The sequence below is a fragment of the Panthera tigris genome, chromosome D3, assembly GCF_018350195.1.
Source record: "Panthera tigris isolate Pti1 chromosome D3, P.tigris_Pti1_mat1.1, whole genome shotgun sequence".
Lineage (NCBI taxonomy): Eukaryota > Metazoa > Chordata > Mammalia > Carnivora > Felidae > Panthera > Panthera tigris.
Window position 1 is genome coordinate 39,938,986 of NC_056671.1, and position 20,651 is coordinate 39,959,636.

The 20,651-nt window shown below is 40.4% G+C and overlaps 1 protein-coding gene and 1 long non-coding RNA gene across 5 annotated transcripts in view; one reads left to right on the forward strand and one right to left on the reverse strand.

Annotated features, from left to right (window-relative positions):
* DLGAP1 (DLG associated protein 1) overlaps positions 1-20,651 on the forward strand; it is an 888,408-nt gene that overhangs the window by 387,564 nt on the left and 480,193 nt on the right. The window lies entirely within an intron of this gene.
* LOC122232785 lies at positions 2,532-16,016 on the reverse strand. Of its 4 annotated transcripts, none has more exons than XR_006210184.1 (7): positions 15,251-16,016; positions 14,874-14,900; positions 11,475-11,635; positions 10,997-11,259; positions 7,727-7,935; positions 4,718-4,885; positions 2,532-2,738 (listed from the first exon to the last, which is right to left on the reverse strand). It is a non-coding gene; the product is annotated as an uncharacterized LOC122232785 (long non-coding RNA). The 4 variants fall into 4 exon arrangements; XR_006210183.1 differs by adding an exon at positions 13,832-13,934 and having other exon boundaries at positions 14,874-16,016; XR_006210181.1 differs by having other exon boundaries at positions 14,874-16,016.

Sequence of the window (20,651 nt, forward strand, 5' to 3'; positions counted from 1 at the left end):
ATCTAAGATACAAGGGTGTTCATTGCTGCATTTCTCATAATAGTAAATCTTGGTAACATCCTGAATGTCTATCAATAGCAATGCAAATTGCTTTTAGCATAATCATTTTATGGGATCCTCTATAGTTACTGAAAACAATTTTAAGTAATCCATACTTCCTAAAATAGACCTCAAAAACAGTGGTCTTATGTATGCAACCAACTATAAGGTTCCTAGCCCAACTATAAGGTTCCAGCTATAAGGTTCCAGCTGTTGGTAATTAGGAGATGAGTTACCTTTTTCTGAAATGTGTGAATTTCAGAAAATACATTTTCTGAAATGTATAATATAGGCAATAGCCTATATTATAAAATTAAAAATAAATGTGAATTTAATAAGCAGAGCTTAAATTAGGGAAAGTTTGAAAACTATTATTCTAAAACACTCTAATCTAATGGAAATAGAGAAAGTTGATTTTTTGACTATTTTATTTGAGAGCTACACTGGGAATCAGTTTTGAGTGCATTGGGTCCAACATTCTGTAGAGCACAAGAACATTCATTCATTTATTCACTCATTCCCTCTTTCTGTTGTTAATTCAGTGGATATTCATTCAACCCCAACTCAGTTCCAGTCACTGTGGATACAAAGGTGAACGTAATGGTTGTTATCAAGAAGCTTACTAAGAGAGGTAGACGACGAGAGGGAGAGAGAGGCAAAAGGAGGGAGGGATGACGGGGTTCACAAGCTCCTGAGAACAATCCCTAAGAAAATTAATACCACTCTAATCATGGGCAGTACAAAGTATGATGGGGATACTCGGGTTCTGGAACTTTCCTACTTGCTCCTAACTCCATTCGATAATCCCTAAGACTATGGCTCCCCAATGGCTCATGTGCCTGTGGAATGGACTCAGTCCTGCAAGGTCTTTAAGGACAGACTCTTACAAGGCTGCTTCTATTTTTATTTTTTTTAAGTAACATACACACCCAGTGTGGGGCTCAAACCTACCACCCCGAGATCAAGAGTGGCATGCTCTACTAACTCAGCCAGCCAGGCACCACATCGCTTCTATTTTTAGAGGAAAGTTGCCTTTTTGCCTCCCGATTCCAGCAATTAGACACAAGGTCAGTCTTCCTCAGACAACTTTCAGAAATAAAGCAACCTGGACCCAACGACTCAACCTCTTTTTTTTCTTGATTTCTTATACTTTTCCTTATATTCAAACCTTCACTGGAGAAAAACCAAGGTAGCTGTTCCCTACTGGCGCTCTACAGAATGGTGGTCTTTCTCAGGTTATCCACAGGTCGACTAGGAAAAAATGGCACTTGGTCAGATAATTTGGGGAAAAAATAAAGTATAATTGCACTGTTTATTTTACTACAGAAATTTTTGGATCCTTGAATTCTTAGCTGTATCATAAATCTCCAATAGGAGTAAAATCTTCTGTAACCAAACATTCCTTTGTGTGTGTGAGTGATACAGCTATTATTATCTGGAAAATCTTAAAGACATAGTTTGGGAAATCCCTTTCAAATGTTAGTCTGAGAATATCAGTACTCGCCTTCCATATGAATTGACTTCCCCTTAGTTACCTTAGGTAAACTGCTAACACTTTCGCTCCATGATCAATACGTTTCTCTTTTTTATTGTTTTATTAGTTATAATATGAAGTTTCAAGCCCGGGAACATAAAGACAATAAGTCATTTTGCTTATTTCTTAAAATGTCATGTTCTAGTTTGTCCCCACACCTATTTTTGCATGGTCTCAGTCACCACATGCGGTTTCCAATATGTAAAGAGTTTAATATTATTTCCTAAGATTTTCCAAAGCGCTCTATGGTCTCGTAGTCATAACTGAAACACTATTTTCCAATCAGCAGTTTACTTACCTACTTCCTTACTGTTAAAGTGTTAGGTTCCTTCCAATTATCCCTTACGATAAAAGCTGCAAAGAACTTCTTAGCATTCATTATATTTTTCATTATTTTTAGACAGATTCGTCAAAGACTCGTCCTCCTTTGAAACTCTGTTGTGAAGCTCTTTAATGTACCTTGCTGAAGAGAACTCTTTAAACTATGCAGCTACCGCTAGGGTTTTTACAAATGGTTCTTAGACACTGTGGTTGACTTCCCATCAAGTAGCTTGAAAGCGGTCACGTGAGCTCTCTATTGAACGAGCAAGGCCACTTGGGGGGAGACAGACTGAAACACTGTGCACCTGCTGGGTAGACTTATAGAGGGATTTGCACAAGTAGGTCATCATTTTAGTTCAAAATGTAGCTTCACTGATGCCACAGTCATCAATTCTTTCAATAGTTTCATGCAAATATATTTGTAAGTGCAACATATATTTTATTATAGCATCCAAAAGGAAATCAACTCTATGCTGTACATTAACCGGATAAAACTCAGCTACTTTTTTTAAAACCAGAGTGCTTCCTTTAACAAATAATTTCTTAACCTTCTCTACCAACATGGAAACAGTCCAGAAACCCCCATGTTATTAACATGACAACACCTGGCTTATTCAGAAATCAAACTTCTGCGAAGTTACAATCATTCAGACCAGTGATTTCTTTAATAAACACTCACTGAGCACCTAGTGGTTATCAGACACTGTTCTCCCACCGGGAATGGGGTCATGAACAAAACAGACAGGAAAACTCTCTTCACAGAGTTTACATCTTCGTGTGAGGAGAAAGACGATCAGCAAAATTAAGTAGAATCTACCTATGTGAGGTCAGCAGGTGATAGCCGCTGCAGAGGGGAAAAAAAAATCAGAAAAAGTGAAAGCAATTAGGGGGCAGAGAGAGGGTTACAAATTTAGATGGGGCCCCGGGTGAGGACCTTACTGAAAAGGTGACAGGTAAGGAAAAACCCTGAAGTAGGTGAGGGAATGAGGCATGGGTGAATCTACGGGAAGACTGTGCACAGCAAAGGATGTGACAAGTACCCAAAATACAATACAATTGGGAATTACCCTGTACGAGAAAGAGCAGTGAGAGTGGGCATTAGGAAGCCTAGATTTGAGGGTGAGCCCCTGTAGTGCGCACCTGGGTGACTGTTAGCAAGTCGCTCACCACCTTGAAGTTCAAGTAGAAAATACGGCATGGGCCTGGGGAATGGAATCCTGTCTGAGTTTCTTACCTCCTGTATCCATTAATAACTGAGCCCTAAGAGGAGGTTAGACGGCATTTGGCTCCTTTAATCCATGAGGCACAAACATACATGGTACATTCAAGAAAACTCTCCATCAAGGACACCCACTTACAGTAAAAGGGCGCCGCACTTAAATGTGGAACTTCAATAATCTAGAACACAAGATGACACCCCGTACCTCATTCCCGGAAACTCCTACTACTAGGAGCGATAAGGGTAAAGGGGCGTTGCAGTAACAGATTTCACTTTTCACGAGTGAGAGGCACTAACAGTTTGAGGTTTCTATTTCATTTGATATGGTGCATTATTTCAATACATGGTGTGGCGTGCTTTGTCCATGCATTTATTAAAAACTGTGCAAGGTCTGATAGTAGTTTATTTGCTGCCAATTGAAATAGGAAGTTGAATTCAGCTTAGGACACTGAGATCCCATAGAACAGAGCAAGGTAATGTGTTCACGGTGTTAATTTTATGATCTGCCATGGGCTTTTATATTTCCTTAAAAAAATACTGCGTAGAAACACAAAAGGAATAGGTACGCATATCAACACAGAGAGATGGTTCCCTGTGTATTTATTTGCTTTCAGTCGTGCTGGGGAGGAAGAATTTCCTGTGCCCTTCAAGCTGGACTCCTAGCTGGACTTAGAACCAAATTGACATGAGACAGATTAACAGGAGAAAATCAAATTTAATAGTATAGGTGCAGGGAATCCACACAAACGTGGAAATTCCAAAGACAGGCAGCATGATGCTGTATGAGCTACGGATAGGGGTAGGAGGATACACAAAGGGGAAAATGACCATTGCGAGGAAGTGTGTGGAAAACAAAAGCTGCCCTATTATATAGACCAGCTTCTTAGGTAAACAGGTATCTCTGTTGATAGCTCTCTTGCAGCCAGTTGGCGGGGAGGTCAAGAGCTTTTCCTGAATCTGCTGGGATTTGATTGCTTTTAAATCACAATAATCTTCACGCCAAAGTGGCCCATCTTGAGAGAGCCTGCCCTTGACCCCTACAGTGTAAAACTCCACTTGCATTGTTAGCACCTCATAAGGGAAAGGAGCTAAATTTTTAGAATCATCTCGGCTGCTTTGGGTTTTATTCTAAATTTTTCTATTTGGTTCCAGCTGTTCTATTTGGTTCTATTTGGTTCTATTTGGTTTTCAGCTGTTTCTAGGAAAGACACACTTTATTCTTCGCCAGATTGAAATGATTTTTTTTTTCATTTGTATTGAAGTAGATGAGACTGAAACAGATTGGCTTATCAAAGGCCAATTAGGGAAGGCATGGCCATCACGTGCTACTTAGGCAAAACCATCATGAAGGGACCACAAAGAATAGTTTTAAAGTTCAGCTTTAAGTAAAATCAGTATTATTCAAGGTCATTTATTACTCAGGCTTTGCCCAGTGCTGCTGACCTGGAAAGTAAATCACTTTCGCCACCATAAACTGTGGTGTGTTTTTTCTTCTACTTTGCTATGTTTCTGTTTTCCTACCAATGATATTCTAAGTTGATCTCAAATAAATAAAAATTTTACTTAGCAAGTGAATCTGTATTAACAAGAACTGCAAAACTTACCTCCCTCTATTGTAACCGAACTAATGTGAGTTCACTCCTTGGTGAGTCACAGATAGAAACTGCATCGGGTGAGTCGTCAAACAGAGGAAACTTTATTTGCAGCACATAAGGCGATCGTAGGGAATAACTTCCAAAACCATGACTCCTTGAGCAAGGGTGGATGGGTTCCTTTTATGTAGGGTTAGAAAGAATATTTTAAAAGGGCGTCCTTGTCATCATTTGTAGAGACAGGCATAAGGTCCTGCAGTGCCTTAAGAAAACATGCCTATTCATACATTGTATGTTATGTAAATGAGGCTTGTATTCCTCCTGGAAGTTCCAGGGAGGCTAGTTTTAGTATTAGAATGAGGACAAGGTAAATATGGGTCACTCCATGGGTCAGTCCATGGTCCATCTGCACAGACTGAGTCAGGAGTTAAGCACAATCTCATCTCATCACCCCAGTGGTCTGGGCTGCCCAACTCTTTGTCCAGACAGTCATTATTGCCTGAGACGTAGTTTTGCTTTCCATCACAGGATGCTATGCTGTGGGGTCTTTTGCCTGAATTAAGAGATAAACCGGAAGGAAAAGCTTAAGGAAAAATGTGAGACAAAGTTTGGTAAGTACAGGCAGTTAGGCAGCCAAAATCCGGTCTTGAAGTCCAGCTGGTGACACGAAGGAAAAGAGAGGGAGAGTGAGGGAACTAACATTTTTTGAATACTTAGCACGTTCCATATTCTGGGCTACAAAGTAAAATATGCCATTTCATTTAACCTTAATACAGTATATTATTATTCCTGTTTTTAAATGGGCAGTTGAGGGGCGCCTGGGTGGCTCAGTCGGTTAAGCGGCCGACTTCGGCTCAGGTCACGTGATCTCATGGTCTGTGAGTTCGAGCCCCACGTTGGGCTCTGTGCTGACAGCTCAGAGCCTGGAGCCTGCTTCAGATTCTGTGTCTCCCTCTCTCTCTCTCTGCTCCTCCCCCGTTCATGCTCTGTCTCTCTCTGTCTCAAAAATAAATAAACATTTAAAAAAAAATGGGCAGTTGAGACTCAGAGAAGTCATATGGTAGGTGCATAGTAAAAACCTCGCAAGTCTCCATACCTTTCTCAAAGAGAGCATGCTGATTTCCATTATCTAGCCCCTGATTGCACTGACCTAGTATACCCTTGGCATTGAACCTAAGAACAGCAGTGTGGTTGCAGTAGAATCTGGGTGGATCCAGGAGGCAGGCGGCTATCTATCTGGCTCCCCCACCACCAACCCCCCGGACACACTCTGCTTCTGCACTGCTGGGACAGCTCCCCTATGCAGACTGAGTCTCCCTGGGGCTGAACCACCACCCCTACAATTCACGTCTTAATAACAATGACGCCTTGCGAAGTAACAAAACTCTCAGACTCCCAAGACCAAATGCCAACTGATAACATTCGTTTTGTGAGATATTTCAGGACTAAGGCCAAGGAGAAGATGTTTGCATCCCTTTTCTGAGAGGCAGTTGCACTAAATGATCTAAAGATCACAGCCCAGAAAGTCACTGTGTGACCAAAGAATCAGAAGTAGGACAGGGGGCACTACTAAATGGATAGCGGTGTATGCTATGATCTCCTGGTGCTTTTTAAAATCTAAAGAAGTAGAAGTGACTGCTTATAATCAAAGCTCCTTCTTCTAATTGGTAATGCAGACTCAGAAACACTTATTTTCTAAACTATTCTATTTGGTATTTTTTAACTCCCTGATAATACTCAACCCCTAAGTATTTCTTACCCAATAGATGATGAGGGTTAAGTGTTCTACCCTGAAAAGCATAAAAACTATTCCAAACCAGGAAAAGCAGATTTGGCTTCATTATTTCCTTGATGCAGCATTTTAAAATCCTTTTTATTCCTTACGCGGAATGGCATGTGAGAATCTAGATACCTCAAACTGCGCGAACAAGGGACATTGTGTGACCCTTTTAGACGAAAAGCCACCAACTTACCCCAAGAATGGTTTGCAACCCTTTAGAAGCCTTAGCCTAGCACTTCTTAGGCTGAATTCAGCTCACGCTAACTTGCGTGTGCGCATGGCGGAGGTCAAGAAGAATACGTTTGAGAACCATCCTTGCCTTTCATAAGCACAGTCGAAGCTGCACGGGCCGGAGAGCATGCTTCGACATAACCCTGTCAACGTGGAAAGTCTGGGAAGAGCAGGCACTGTTTTGACACTAAGACTCACTTCCCACAATAAGGAAGCAGATTCGGAGTTACTCGTCTTGTGGCTGGCTGTATTTGGCTATTTTAGAGATGGGAGTATTTGGCTATTTTAGAGATGGGACTGCTTGGATCCTAACAAGAGATTGTTTCAGATCAAAGTAACAATTTTCTAAAAATACTCCTGATTTCCTTGGCAACTGAAAAATGTCAGTCTGAAGAGTTTCTTAGTGGTCATGTAAAGAATCCAGGAAGTATCCTGTATATATATATATATATATATATATATATATATATATACACACACATACATACACACACACACACACACACATATATATGTATATGTAATATACATGTGTGTATATATACATATTTATGTATGTGTTATACATGTGTATATATATATGATGTACATGTGTATATATATATGATGTGAATATATATGTTAATAAATATACAAATTATATATAAATAATATATACAATATCAATAATATAATAAATATACATGTTAATAAATGAACGAATGAATAAGGTTATGGTTAAACTAACATTCTCTCCATATATGGTTCTTTCCATTTGTAACTGCCAGCTATAAGTGAGACTTCGGTACAAAATGCCAACTGTAGAAGGTAAAGATCTAAATTCAAGAAACTTTTCATTTGATACTTGTGTTGTGTGGGGAACAGCAGTGTCATAGTAAAAGTAAAGTGAAAGGGCCTTTGGAGTCAGAGAACCAAGAGTTGAATCAATTACGGGACCATGGGCCAGTCACTTTTACTACCCTGAGGTACTGTTACCGCATTGGGAAAATGGTTATAACAGCAATACTCACCTGTGCTTCTGCATATAGCAAATGAGAGGTGAAATACTCAGTGATGTGTAGGGTGTGCACACCCTGACTTTGGACATGGTCAGAGCTCTTTCCCTGTACACGCTCCAGGCCTCAGATGTCCCTTCTGTCATTTATCCTCCGGTTGTCTTATTCACTGCTAAATCTCTAAAACCTGGAATTGTACATGCTCCTTAGTGCACAAGAGGTATCTGTGGAAAAGGAACAGCAGGTAGGTTAGGTGATGATCTTATCCAATTTGCCCAGTGTTTGTGTCTTGCTCTCTCCTTCTGGTCCTTTGACGTTGACTCAGTAGCATGGCCTACCCAACTCATGGTTTCTGTTTTACTCCTGGATTATAGTCTTATGGGTCAGCCTTCTAGGTCTCAGACACTACAGCCCACAATCAAATCCAGTGCCCTTTCCCATCTCCAGGCATGCCCTGGGTGCTCCTTGGTTAGACACAGCAATACTCTATAAGGACAAAGAGGTGTTTCTATCATCACCATCCCACCAAAAGTGAGGCTTTCCAAGTGTGACAGCCAATGGTATGCTCTTCACCAAACACTTCTGGTCTCCCCTTTCCAGTACATAAAGGACCATACTCCTCTAGCTGTCCAGAGTTAGCTGTGGCCACATGAGTTGCTTTGGCCAAGAACATATGAACATGATGGGCATGTTGCTGCTTCCTATCCAAGCTTTCAGAGCCAGAGGAGAATTTGTCTTTTTCTTGTCTTGATGAACACAGAAGAAAATACTTAGTGAAAAACCTTAGTATTGATAATTCCGGCAGTAATATTCACTTGGCCCAAGTCAGAAAGTGGAAGCCTGCCAGCTGTGTTGTTTCCTGTCTGCTCTGGCCCTATCAGGGAGGCTGAGTTTCCACAGGACGTGAGGTCAGGCCTCCATCACTGGAAGCTCCACACTCAACCACGACTTTCCCTTCCAATCCTAAAACTGAGCGAGAATCTTTCTGATGCTGCTAAGTAATCTAAAAAGGGAGTAATTCATGGATGACTTAAGAACAGAGCCAACACCCAAATAATTAGTAAGTTGGATGATATTTTTATATACTGACTATCTCAGAGATTACCAAAGAGAGGAGTTTAAATTTGACTTCCAAAGCATGGCTTGTAATTTTGCACTTCTCGATTAGACTCAAAATTTATAAAAAGCTTTTGGAAAGATGGGAGAGGTACAAGATCAGAAGGCTCATAACAGTCACAGAGAGATAAATGCCAAAGGGGAAAAACAGAAATTCATGAGTTTACAAAATACAAACACACTTTCACATAGATGCACATACATATGAACACATGTCCCCATGTATGTACCTTTTTGATTAAGTATAAAATGCAAAATCGTTTTCAAATATAATTTGGTAAAACAGAAAGAAATGAAAAACCAGATTCAGTGCTAGGCCATTCTATTTTTGTCTCTGCCTATACTGCCTGAACAATTTCAGATGACCTCAGCCATCTTCTGTCTCCTACCTAAAATGTGTGTTTGAACCAGTTGATCTCCAGAGTCTTCTAATTCTAATAACCTATTGTCATTCCAAGTGAGTGGGAGCGCATTCTGTCATAATGAGGAGAAGAATTAAACCAGTACGTTTTGAAAAAATAAATGTATTGATTCAATTATGCCTGACTCCTTCAAAACATCTTTTTGAGTTAGGTTATGACAAGAAACATAAAAAAGGTGATAACACTGAAGTAAATTGGGTTCAGAGAAAATACAAGAATCCAAGTACCCTCACTAAAAGGGTAAATATAGCTGTGATTACATGTTAAATGGCTGAAAGCCATAGCAAAAAAAAGTTGACTATGAGAATTGAATAGCTTTCCTAGTGTTAAAGGCTTAAAGAAAAAATATTCTATGTAACACATTTTTAAAAGGATAAACTGGATAATATTCTTGGTAGGATTAGTTAAGTCAGCCCTCCTCCTACAAAGTGAGAAAAAACAATAAAAAATAGGCAACATCTTGGAATAGGCAATTCACAGTAAGAAAACCCTAAATGGGTAATAATTATTAAGAGATGCTCAAACAGCATAAAAATCCAGAAAATACTAATGAAGGGGCGCCTGGGTGGCTCAGTCAGTTAAACATCCAACTTTGGCTCAGGTCATGATCTTGCAGTTCATGGGTTCAAGCCACAAGTCAGGCTCTGTGGTGAGCACTCAGAGCCTGGAGCCTGGAGTCTCCCTCTCTCTCTCTCAAAAATAAAATTTTAAAAATCATTTTTTAAAAAAGAAAATACTAATTAAGGCATCAATAAAATGCCAATCTATAATCATAAGACAAAAACTAAAAAGTCATTCAATATCAAATGCTGGTGAAGATGTAGAAAAATGGAGACCTTCAGGCAGCTATTTGGGAAAATAATTTCACTGAATTTATTGAAATTGACTATGTACATATCTAACAATTATACACACGCTAGCAATTGTACTATTGGATATTTCTTCAGAAAGTCACTCAAGCGCTCAAGGAAAAAGTGTATTGATGCTCATGACTGCCATTGCCATTGGTAAACTTACCAATGCATGCATAGGATGATATGTTATGGAGTATAAAAAACAGTAACTTAGATGTATATTCAGTAACATGGATAGATCTTTAAAAAAAATGTTGAATAGAAAAAGTTAGAAAGATATTTATACCACAGTATCATTTATGTAAATTAAACATGCTCCATGCCCAAATTGTTCAAAGCTTCTGTGTGTGTGTGTGTGTGTATAAAAGTAGAATAAAAGAACACACTTTAAATATATTCTAGAAGCTGTCTCAGGGGGAGGGAGGTGTGGAATTAGTGACCAAAGATCATAGAGGAAAAAAGTTAAACTGCAGGGCATTCTATAAGAGGGTGTTCTGTGGATTGATGATAATATCATAAACTCAAGTCTACAATCATCTTAAATTTGGTTATCTGAGGTCCATATTTTTAAAAAAGTTAAAACTTGAAAAGTTGAGAAAAACAAAATTAAGAATGTATGAAAAAGCACCATAAAAACACCAGCTGAATTTGAGAGGCTTTGTGAAAGCTGGGCTTGAATCTCACACACGGTGAATTTACAGTAGTTTCGAGGGTTGGCCATTCTCACTTGGGGAGAGCAAAGGCGATAAAAACTTGCTATGGTCACGGCAGTTGAGGGTGGAAACTGTACCTAATTCATTCGAGGGTCCCCTGCCCCAGCACAGGACCTGGTGCTTTACAGATACTCAATGTCTGTAGAATGAATGAACTCACATTTTAAAAAGAAATCTTACTCTTGTGGCTAAGCCTTGGGACAAATCTGAAAGCAGGAGAGAGATTTTTCCATTAAGTAAACAGTAATAGCTAGATCAATTGCACTCAGTGCTGAAGGTCAGGGGCTCATCATGATAGTCATTGCAACTGGACAGTGCTGTTGTTTGTGCCCTGATTTATATTACGGGTCAAGTCTTTCAGAATAGGAGTCCAGGTTATTTTCTTCCTTGAGACTGAAGCTGTCTTCAGAACAAGGTTTAGCCACGCAATGACTTCATTAATGCTGCAAAAGAAGGAATGGACCTGTATTAAGACTTTGTCATTCTCACACTTGAAAATAGCCAGGTTACTAACAATATTAGAAAAGGAAAACAAATCTACAAAATCATTAAATGAAGTCGCATTGCCATATCAACCATTATCTTTTATCCCTAGCTTTAAGAAAATAGTATTGTGTGCCTTGTTAGTCCCTGTCAGTAAATAATAATGTCGGGGCACCTGGGTGGCTCAGATGGTTGGGCGTCTGACTCTTCATTTCAGCTCAGGTCACGATCTCAAGGTTGTGAGGTTGAGTCCTGCACTGGGCTCAGCGTTGAGTGTGGGGCGTGCTTGGGTTTCTCCCTCTTCCTCTTTCTGTCCCTCTTCTGCTTGCTCACTCTCTTAAAATAAGTAAATAAACTTTAAAAATGCAAATAATGGTAAATAGTCCATTATTATTTTTGCATTATTTTGGATTATTCTCAATTTCTTCCAGTGCTGATTCATGCGTCAGACCTCTATCTTGGCAACATTTTGCACCTCTTCCCTTTCACGCAGAAAACACACAAATTACTGTGCCTCTGCCAACCCCATCACTTTAATGATACCCTGTTGAGGAATATTTTAACAGAAGACCATGAGAAGTGCGAATCTTACAACAAAGGGTATATGATTTATTGTTGGTCGAATTTCAGGCTTCAGGGGAGATGCATGTGTATGTGGTGGGTGTATAGGTGTGTGCCCGTATGTCTCCTGTCCTAGATGTCCTGCACAGGCAAAGCCAATGATCCAGGCTAATGGGTCAGTCCTGCAAGATAGAAGCATCTTGTTTAATTACACTTATATAGATTAAGATGCCAGGAAGAGATCTGACTGTCCTTTAAACTAGAAATAAACCAATTTCTGAGGTGACCAAAAAGTTACATTTGTGGTCGCAGACAGAAAAGAATATTCTTCCCCAAATACTTTGAATGAAAGAGTTAAACAGGCATGTCTAGAAAATATACATTTTGCATAATAAGATTAACATTATTTTTTATTTGAAGAAAAGACTTCCTCTTTTACATTAAAAAATGAATTCTAAACACACTTTATATTTTTAAGTTTTTAAAAAATAGTTTATTTGAAATATTGGGATTCTTTTTAAAATACATGGAGATGACAGGAGCTTTTGGGATCTATATAAAAATGACTTAATCTTTATAGGAACAGATTGGTGAGTCACAGTAAAAATTTATAGTTAGCACATTGAATTTATGCATTTTTGTTCATGTCATGATAGCTTAAAGATACTTAATAGATTATTTTTAAGTCTTTAACTGGATAAATCTTGAGCAACAGACAGACTTGTGGATTGTTAGAATCTCCATTCGTTTGAAGACCACTGAGAAAAGAAGGTGAAGCATCTTTGAAATTACCGTGTAAGTCATGGGTAAAACTCATTCAGTGCAAGCATCTAATTATATACCTTTTTTTTTTTTTAATGTGGATGTTGAGGAAAGTAAGGGGCATCATCTAATGCAGGAATGCGTAATGTTGGGGAAATGTCTTTGTGATTAAATTGCTAGCGGCAAGGTGAGCGGGTCCTGACGCTCAGAATGTACTCAGAAATGACCTTGAGAAAGAACCTTAGATCATGATTATGTTAGTTGAAAGGGCTCCAAGTGGAAAGAGACATTAATTTTGGAAAGATTCAATCAATGATGCTTTTCACTTCACTCTCCTGCTTCACAAAAGACTTAAAGATGTGAAATTTCCTATCAAACTCATGTAGTGCAATAGTGGCTATTTTACAGTGGGGGTAGGGGGGCTCACTTGAACCTCAATTCCCCAAATCAGAGCCCCTTTTGGAACTTTACCTTCTACTTTTCCCCCAAGGCTGAATAATTCAGAATCTGAGTCATTGTAACGATTTAATCCAATGACCAAGTCACAATACAGATAGGAGAGCTGAAGTTTTCTGCTTTCTCCATGGTCTGTTATAATTCTGTATTTTCCTACAGCCTCATTTAAATCCCTTCTGATGAAGTTTAAGTCCTTCGCTTATCATTCTTCTTTCATAAGAGCCACTCTTCATTCAACAAATATTTATTGGATGTCCTTTATGTACAGATTATATGCCAGTTACTCTCCCTTAAATACATTGTTATTTAAACTTGCCAGTTTTACTGGATGCTGTGATGGGCTGTCCAGATACCCCTTTAGGTATTTATTCCACCCCCTGCTGGGAGTGTTGGCACCGATGCCTCTCAGACACGTCCCTTCTGGGGAACTGCCTTCAGTTGAAAGGAGCTGTCACACACAGGGCTATGCTTCCTCTCCAGGGCAGTCCACGTGCAATGACTAGTCAGTGAGGGGGACACAAAGGCCCATCCCCCTTTCCTTAATTTGGGATAATTCTGAAGGGCCATCCCAGCTCTCAAGTTCGGCACTTTCCCTTACCCAGTCCTTCTTCCCTCGCTACTTTAGTGGTAGTTTTCCCCAGTACCACCCCCACCCCCACGGACCTTCCTGCTCTCAAATCCCCATCTCAGAGTCTGTCTCCAGGGAACCTAACTTAAGATAAAAAACAAAAAAAAAACACCGTAGAGTATCACCTGTCAACCGTCCTTCACAGTTCATCCTGTTGTTTCCATCATCTCGGTTAGTATCCAGAGCATCACTGTTTCTGGTTACCAAATTTCTACCGCTTATCAGATGCTAGCCATCAAAAAACAGCAACAACAAAATGACTATGATTTTACTGCCAAAACTGAGCAGTCTAACTGGTGCCATGCGAGTATATCCACCAGTGTCCAGATTATACTTGAAGAGGGTGATAACGCTGATCTTCAGTGCTACCTTGTGACTGTGTGTGTGTGTGTAAAGCAATCATTAACTGGTCCAGCAGAATATTTTCAGTGGACTCTTCTATTGACCCCTTTCTGGTATAGCACATTGTGTTGTGAGTAGATTTAGTTGTACAGTTGAGCCTTGAACAGTGTGGGGGTTAAGAGCACCAAACCCCTGCACCATGGAAAATGTGCATATAACTGTTGACTCCCAAAAAGCTTAGCAGCCCCCTGCTTACTAGAAGACTTACCAATAACCGAAACAGTGTATTAACACATATTGTTATATATGTATTCTATATTCTATTTATAATAAACTAGAGAAAAGAAAATCATAAGGAGATATATATAATATATATATACCTGTCCTGTGTGTGTGTGTGTGTGTGTGTGTGTATATATATATATATATATATATGTATGTATATGTACCTGTCCTGTATTTACTGATACCATAAGTTTGCATCCTCTGTTTAGAAGACAAATATCTGTCAGTACCTAATCAATATTGCCTTATATTATACAACACACTGTAGCTCTGTATTACTAACACTAGACATCAAGAGTGAAAGGTAAGGTGAATAAGAAATTCATTTTTATTTATAGGTCTAATGATGCATTCATTGATAATGAAGAAGCAGCAAGATGAGTGCTTAATGTAGCCTATTGTAATGGATACAGTTGCTTCATGGTAGCCCAGTCTATACCCTAGTGAACGAACTCTTATAAAATCTTATGGTATACAGGATTACAGTCATATTCATAGTACAGTATTGAAAATATTGTTACATTAAAAAAAAACACTTACCTGTGATGACAGGCTGATACATAGTTTCTCCAGTTATAGGTGGGGGCGGGGGGAGAAGGCAGGGTATGGAGAGAGGGAGAGAAAGATGGCAGTCAGAGATATTGTGTGGTAATTCTTTGAAAGCAAAGTTATAAAACAGCAAGAAAACTAACACATTATTAATCTTATGTTAAATATCACTGACCCCGTGCCTGTGAAAGGATAGGCTATCCACTTCCATACAAATCTGGTTTGTGATATTCTACGTGATGAATACTTAAGCAGTGATGAGGAGGAGGACAGAAAATGTTTCGCATAGTTCTTGCCATACAGTTATTGTATTTTCACGTGAAGACGCAACGGATGTTTATTAACGGTGCAGCATAATGATTACTTACTCTTCACTAAATGGAAGTGGATCATCCTAAAGGTCTTTCTTGCCATCATCTTCCTGTTGGGTAGACTGAGGAGGACGAGGGGTGACGGGGGGGAAGAGAAGCAGAAGGTAGAAAGGAAGGCAGAAGAGGCGGGTGCAACTTTACGGAAATACATATTTCATAATTTGACCTTTTTTTGCTTTTTCATTCCTCTAAAAAGCTTTCTGTACAATACCAATCGTTCTTCCTCTACGTACTTTAGTTTCAGCACCCATATCATAGAAGGGGCCATGTTGTAAAGGAAGTCAAAAGCAGTCTTGAATAAATCAGGATGCTTCTGCCAGATTATCTAACGTCAATTTGTTCATGAAGACGACTCATGTCCGTCAAGACAACTCTTAATTCATCTGGTGTGGTGCCTATTAATTCTGGAATTTCTCCAAGAAGCCCTTTACCTCCTGGCCTTTTTGCCATGTCCACAATCTATTTCATGATTTCTTCGATTTCTATGTCATAATCTCTATCATAAATCCTGTGAAGTCATATACAACCTCTGGACACAGTTTTCCCCAGCAGGAATTCACTGCTTCAGGCTAGATGGTTTCCATGGCTTCTTCTGAAACAACGGTGGCATCTTCAATGGTGTAATCCTTCCAGACTTTTATGATGTCTGGTTTGGATTCTCTTCTAGAACACGGACAATCCTTTCCATGTAGTACTGTGTGTAATGAGCCTTAAAGGTCCTTAAGACTGATCAAGAGGCCAGATTGGAGACATTGTGTTTGTGGGCAGGTAGATCACTTTGACATCTTCAGTGTTGAATTCATGGGGCTCAGTGGAGGAGCTGGGGGGCGGGCATGGGGCGCAAGTGCATTGTCCAAGATCACCTTTAAAAGGTGGTTTCTTACTGGCAAGTTACTTCCTGGCTTCAGAAAGAAACATTGGTGGAACCAATTCAGAAAAAGGGTTCTCATCGTCCAGGCCTCCTTGCCATACAATCACAACTCTGGCAGCTGACATTTATCTTTTCTCTTCAAGGCTGGAAAGTTAGCAGCTTTATAGATAAAGGCAGTACTGATCATAAACCCACTGCATTTGCACAAAACAGTGCAGTTTGCCTATCCCTTGTTGCCCTAAAACCGGTGCTTACGTCCCTTCTTTACTAATAAATGGTTTTTGTGGCAATTTTCTTTTAGAATAGAGTACTTTTGTCTGCCTCGAAGACCTGTTTAAACAGATATCCTTTCTTAATGATTTTCTTCACGGCACCTGGGAATTCATCTGCTGCCTCTTGGTTGGCAGAATCTGCTTTTCCTGTTGTCTTGACATTTTTTTAAGCCAAATCCCTTTCTAAAATTATCAAACCATCCATTGCTGGCATTAAATTCTCCAGCCTTAGATCCTTCGCTCTCCTTTTGCTTTACGTTGTCGTGTAATAACTTCCCTTTTTCTCAAATCATGCTGGAATCTATAGGTATGCCTTTCCTATAGCAATCCTGCATCCCCATAAAAGCTGCATTTTCAAATCATAAAAGGTATTTCACAAAAAGTGCAAGGTTTTCACTCCACCGCTGTAACTACAACAGCTTCGTGAATTTCCTTTTTTTTTTTTTTTTTAAGGTTACTTTATTTTGAGAGAAAGAGAGAGAGCTAGCAGGGGAGGGGCAGAGAGAGAGGGAGAAGAGAGAATCCCAAGCAGGCTCCCTGCTATCAGCACAGAACCAGACGCAGGGTTCAATCTCACGGACCATGAGATCACAACCGGAGCCGAAATCGAGAGTCGGCCTCCCAACCAACTGAGCCATCCGGGTGCCCCATGAATTTCCTTTTCTTAAAAACGGTCCTCACACTGGACTCGTCTATCTTGAACTGGTTGGCAACCACACAGCTGCAGTCCTCAATCTACGTACAGTACTTACCGAGCCCCTGGAGTTTTTCTTGTAAGGTCAGGACGTTTCTGGTCTCCTTGGGAGCATTTCTCGCATCGTTAGTGGCACATCATATGGGTCCTGCGGTGTTATTCAAGGTTTTTGAAAAATAGGTGAGAACCAGGAGAGATGAGTTTTTACTGTGCTACTTAATTGACTGGCCAGACCAGCTGCTCATGTGGACATGATTAGCATCGTGGGGAGTTTTAAGCAGACACTCCCAACACTGAGCTCACCAAAGCAACTGGGAGCGGCTGTAAAATCTCTGCGGTGGTGTAGTTTGGACCATGGTTGATTTTAGCAGTTATTTACTACAGTACTTACCCATGTGTTTATTTCTCTTGACTGCAAATGGTACCATGTACAGCGTGTGTTTGTGTGCACAAGTGTTGATAAATTCTAACATCTTACAATAGGTTTGTTTGTATTTTATGATAGCGACTAAATAAACTGGATGAATGTCTACGTATATTTTACGCATTCGTGAATACCTTTTCCCGGTCTTTTTCGGTATTTCTAAGCCATGCCGTTCATCGGCAAGGGTTTCAATTTGTCACAGATGTCACCTAAAAATTCCAACGTATTTATTCAAAACAAGCCGCGTACAGACGGACCCGTGTATGAGTGGACCCACGCAGTTCAAATTCATGTGGTTCAAGGGAAAACTGAAGATCGTTTCACCAATCGGCAGAACAAACATTGAGCACTAACAAACCATTTCACCTGAGCACCTAGGTTTAGCGTGCAGATGAACTACTTTGTCTTCGGCGTCAAACATTACACCTTATATTTAAGTCCAGGCTGGGTCGGGAGAGCAAGAGAGTCCTCCTACCTGAAGAGAGAACGGTTTCAGCAAGGCCACTTGTGGCTTGATCTGTCACCTCTGGTTATACCGGGGGTGCAGAAACCATTTACAGATGTCTTTTGTATGTATTTGAAGAAAGTGACTAAGATCAACCACCTTTTCTCTAGTAGAAAATTTAAGACTTTTTCTGTGGCTTGTTAGAAATCATTATTTTTGTCCCTGAACTCTGGGGAAAACAGAGTATTCAGTCCCAGAATGTTCCTGTTTTCTTTCCCACTGTATTTTACTTTATTCTCGCTTTCTTTCTCCCTTCCATTTATCAAATATTTATGAAGCATCATTAATCCATATCAGGGTCCTGGCTTACCTACTTGGGATATATCAGGGAACAGAAGGCCCAACTCCTGCCCTAAGTTGCTACCTTTGTTCACTCTCTTGATCCTACTACCTAGGGCGGCCGGTGGGGGGGAGGAGGGGGCGGCGCCAGAGAAGCTAGGAAAAGGATGTTGTTGATTATACGTTACATATTTTCAGATCACATTTTCTGCACACGCAGTCCTTATTTTAATTCTGTGTTCAGAGCACATGGCTCATTGATTTGCTTTTAGTCTGGGCTCACTTTTATTTTGACTACCACAATGTGATTTGGCGTGTGACTAACACTGAAAATTCTGCCCCCTTCTTCATCGTCTGTAAATATTGCTGGAGGCCTGAGGGGCTGGGAAGGTGAAAGGAGGAAATCCTTATTGTGCATTTAGTACACGCCATGTGCGTGTTACATAGATAGGGCATTTGATCTGCACAATGATACTGGGAGTTGGATATTATTTTCATCTCTGTTGTACGTATGAGAAAATGGAGACAGAATTTGCAAAACTTCCTGAGGCTCACGCGAAGAATAAGTGACTGGCCAGGACTGAACCCAGATTCATCTGCCTTGTCCCTACCATGCTGATTGTGTAGGTAGAAACATCACACTCGGGCCTCCCTAACCTGCCGTTATACCCAGAGCTGGAGAAGCAATTTCGCCGATTCAGTCAACATTTTTAATGTGTTGATGAATTTGAGCAATAGGACTGTACGGGCGTAAGAAATTCAGAAGCATTGCAAAGCTTGGTGCAGGGGCACCTTGCTGACTCGGTCAGCAGAGCGTGTGACTCTTGATCTCCAGGTCAGGAGTTCAGGCACCACACTGGGTATCGAGTTTACTTTAAAAAAAAAAAAAGACTGGTGTAACACTTGAGGCTTCCTTCACGGTGACCGCCACCCATCTCTTCACAGGTCATCTTCAAGGGTGACCTCCAGCTGTATGTACACACACATATACTCAGATTCTTCCACAGAACCTTCTCCAAGAGAACCTACGGAAGAGTTTCCGTGTATCCTGCTTCCCCCCGCCCCCACTCTGTCTCCTCTATCTTTGAAATGGGAGTCCTTGATATAGCAGTCTTGGGGGCAAAGATTGAAGACCACAAGAAACCCAGATTGTTGTGGAGAAGTTATTGGAGCTAAAGATTTGTTTCTATCAAAAACAAACACACTCTGAAATCCCCTGCAAATTGACATTGGTATTATATTTGTAAAAAAAAATGACATTCTTTGTATATTTAGGCATCTGTAAAATTAAAGGCTAAATATCCGTGGTCTCAGCCTACCCTGTAATGCTTGGGAAATTGATAAGCTTAAAGTCAGGGGTAGGACATATGGTAACTCAGAAAGTACATATCTAAGTAGGACCATAGTAGCAATTCCTAATGACACAATAGTCTGAAATCCCCTCAGTAGCTACTGTCCCAAACTTGAAGGGTCCCACAATGAAGTAAAGTCAGTGATCTTGGGGGCCCTAGGAGTCTGGTCAAAGGTTTGGGGAGTACTGTGAAATATTTTAGCATCGTGGGCCATCTAGTATCGGTGGTATGAATCGGTCCTGAGTTGGTAGACTGTTCCATATCTCATCTCAACTAGTCTCTTAGTCCTCAGAAGAGGTCAGTTCGGTGAAAGGTTGTGTTTTGTTTTGTTTCAGGAGGCTCCCAAAAATAGGCCTAAATGATACAAGTACTTGCATCGGGCTTTTAATAAGAGGCAGTGCTATGGAACAAAATGCAAAAGTTAATGATTGGGAGGCTGTAATCCCAATTTCTGAGTTCTGAAAGCAGCCAGACAGGATTTCCAGATATCAGGCTTAAAGCGTCTTCAGACGGAGTGAGGACAGACGGTAACATTCTGATAGAGTATCTTGGGTTGCAGTTTGAATATCTCTGGCGATCTTTCTGAGTGGCCCACACAGCACTAGGCAGGAGGACCTTCCGAACAAGAGTTGGTGTGGTGATTTCTCTGAAGTTTATATCAAGTTCTCCCACTTCAGTCTGCATGGCTTTAGCAAGAGGGCAGTTTTCGTTCTTAATGATTCCAAGTCAGAAGTAGGGGAAAATTGGAAATGTTGGTTTAGAAAGTTGTAGCCAAATATTAGAGGAAACTAGAAGAATTCAGTATCCAGTCCAATTTACAGGTAGAAAACAAAACATCAGGGGCGCCTGGGTGGCTCAGTCAGTTGAGCGTCTGACTTCGGCTCAGGTCATGATCTTGTGGTTTGGGAGTTCGAGCCCTGCATTGGGCTCTGTGCTGACAGCTTGGAGCCTGGAGCTTGCTTTGGATTCTGTGTCTGCCTCTCTCTCTGCCCCTCCCTGGC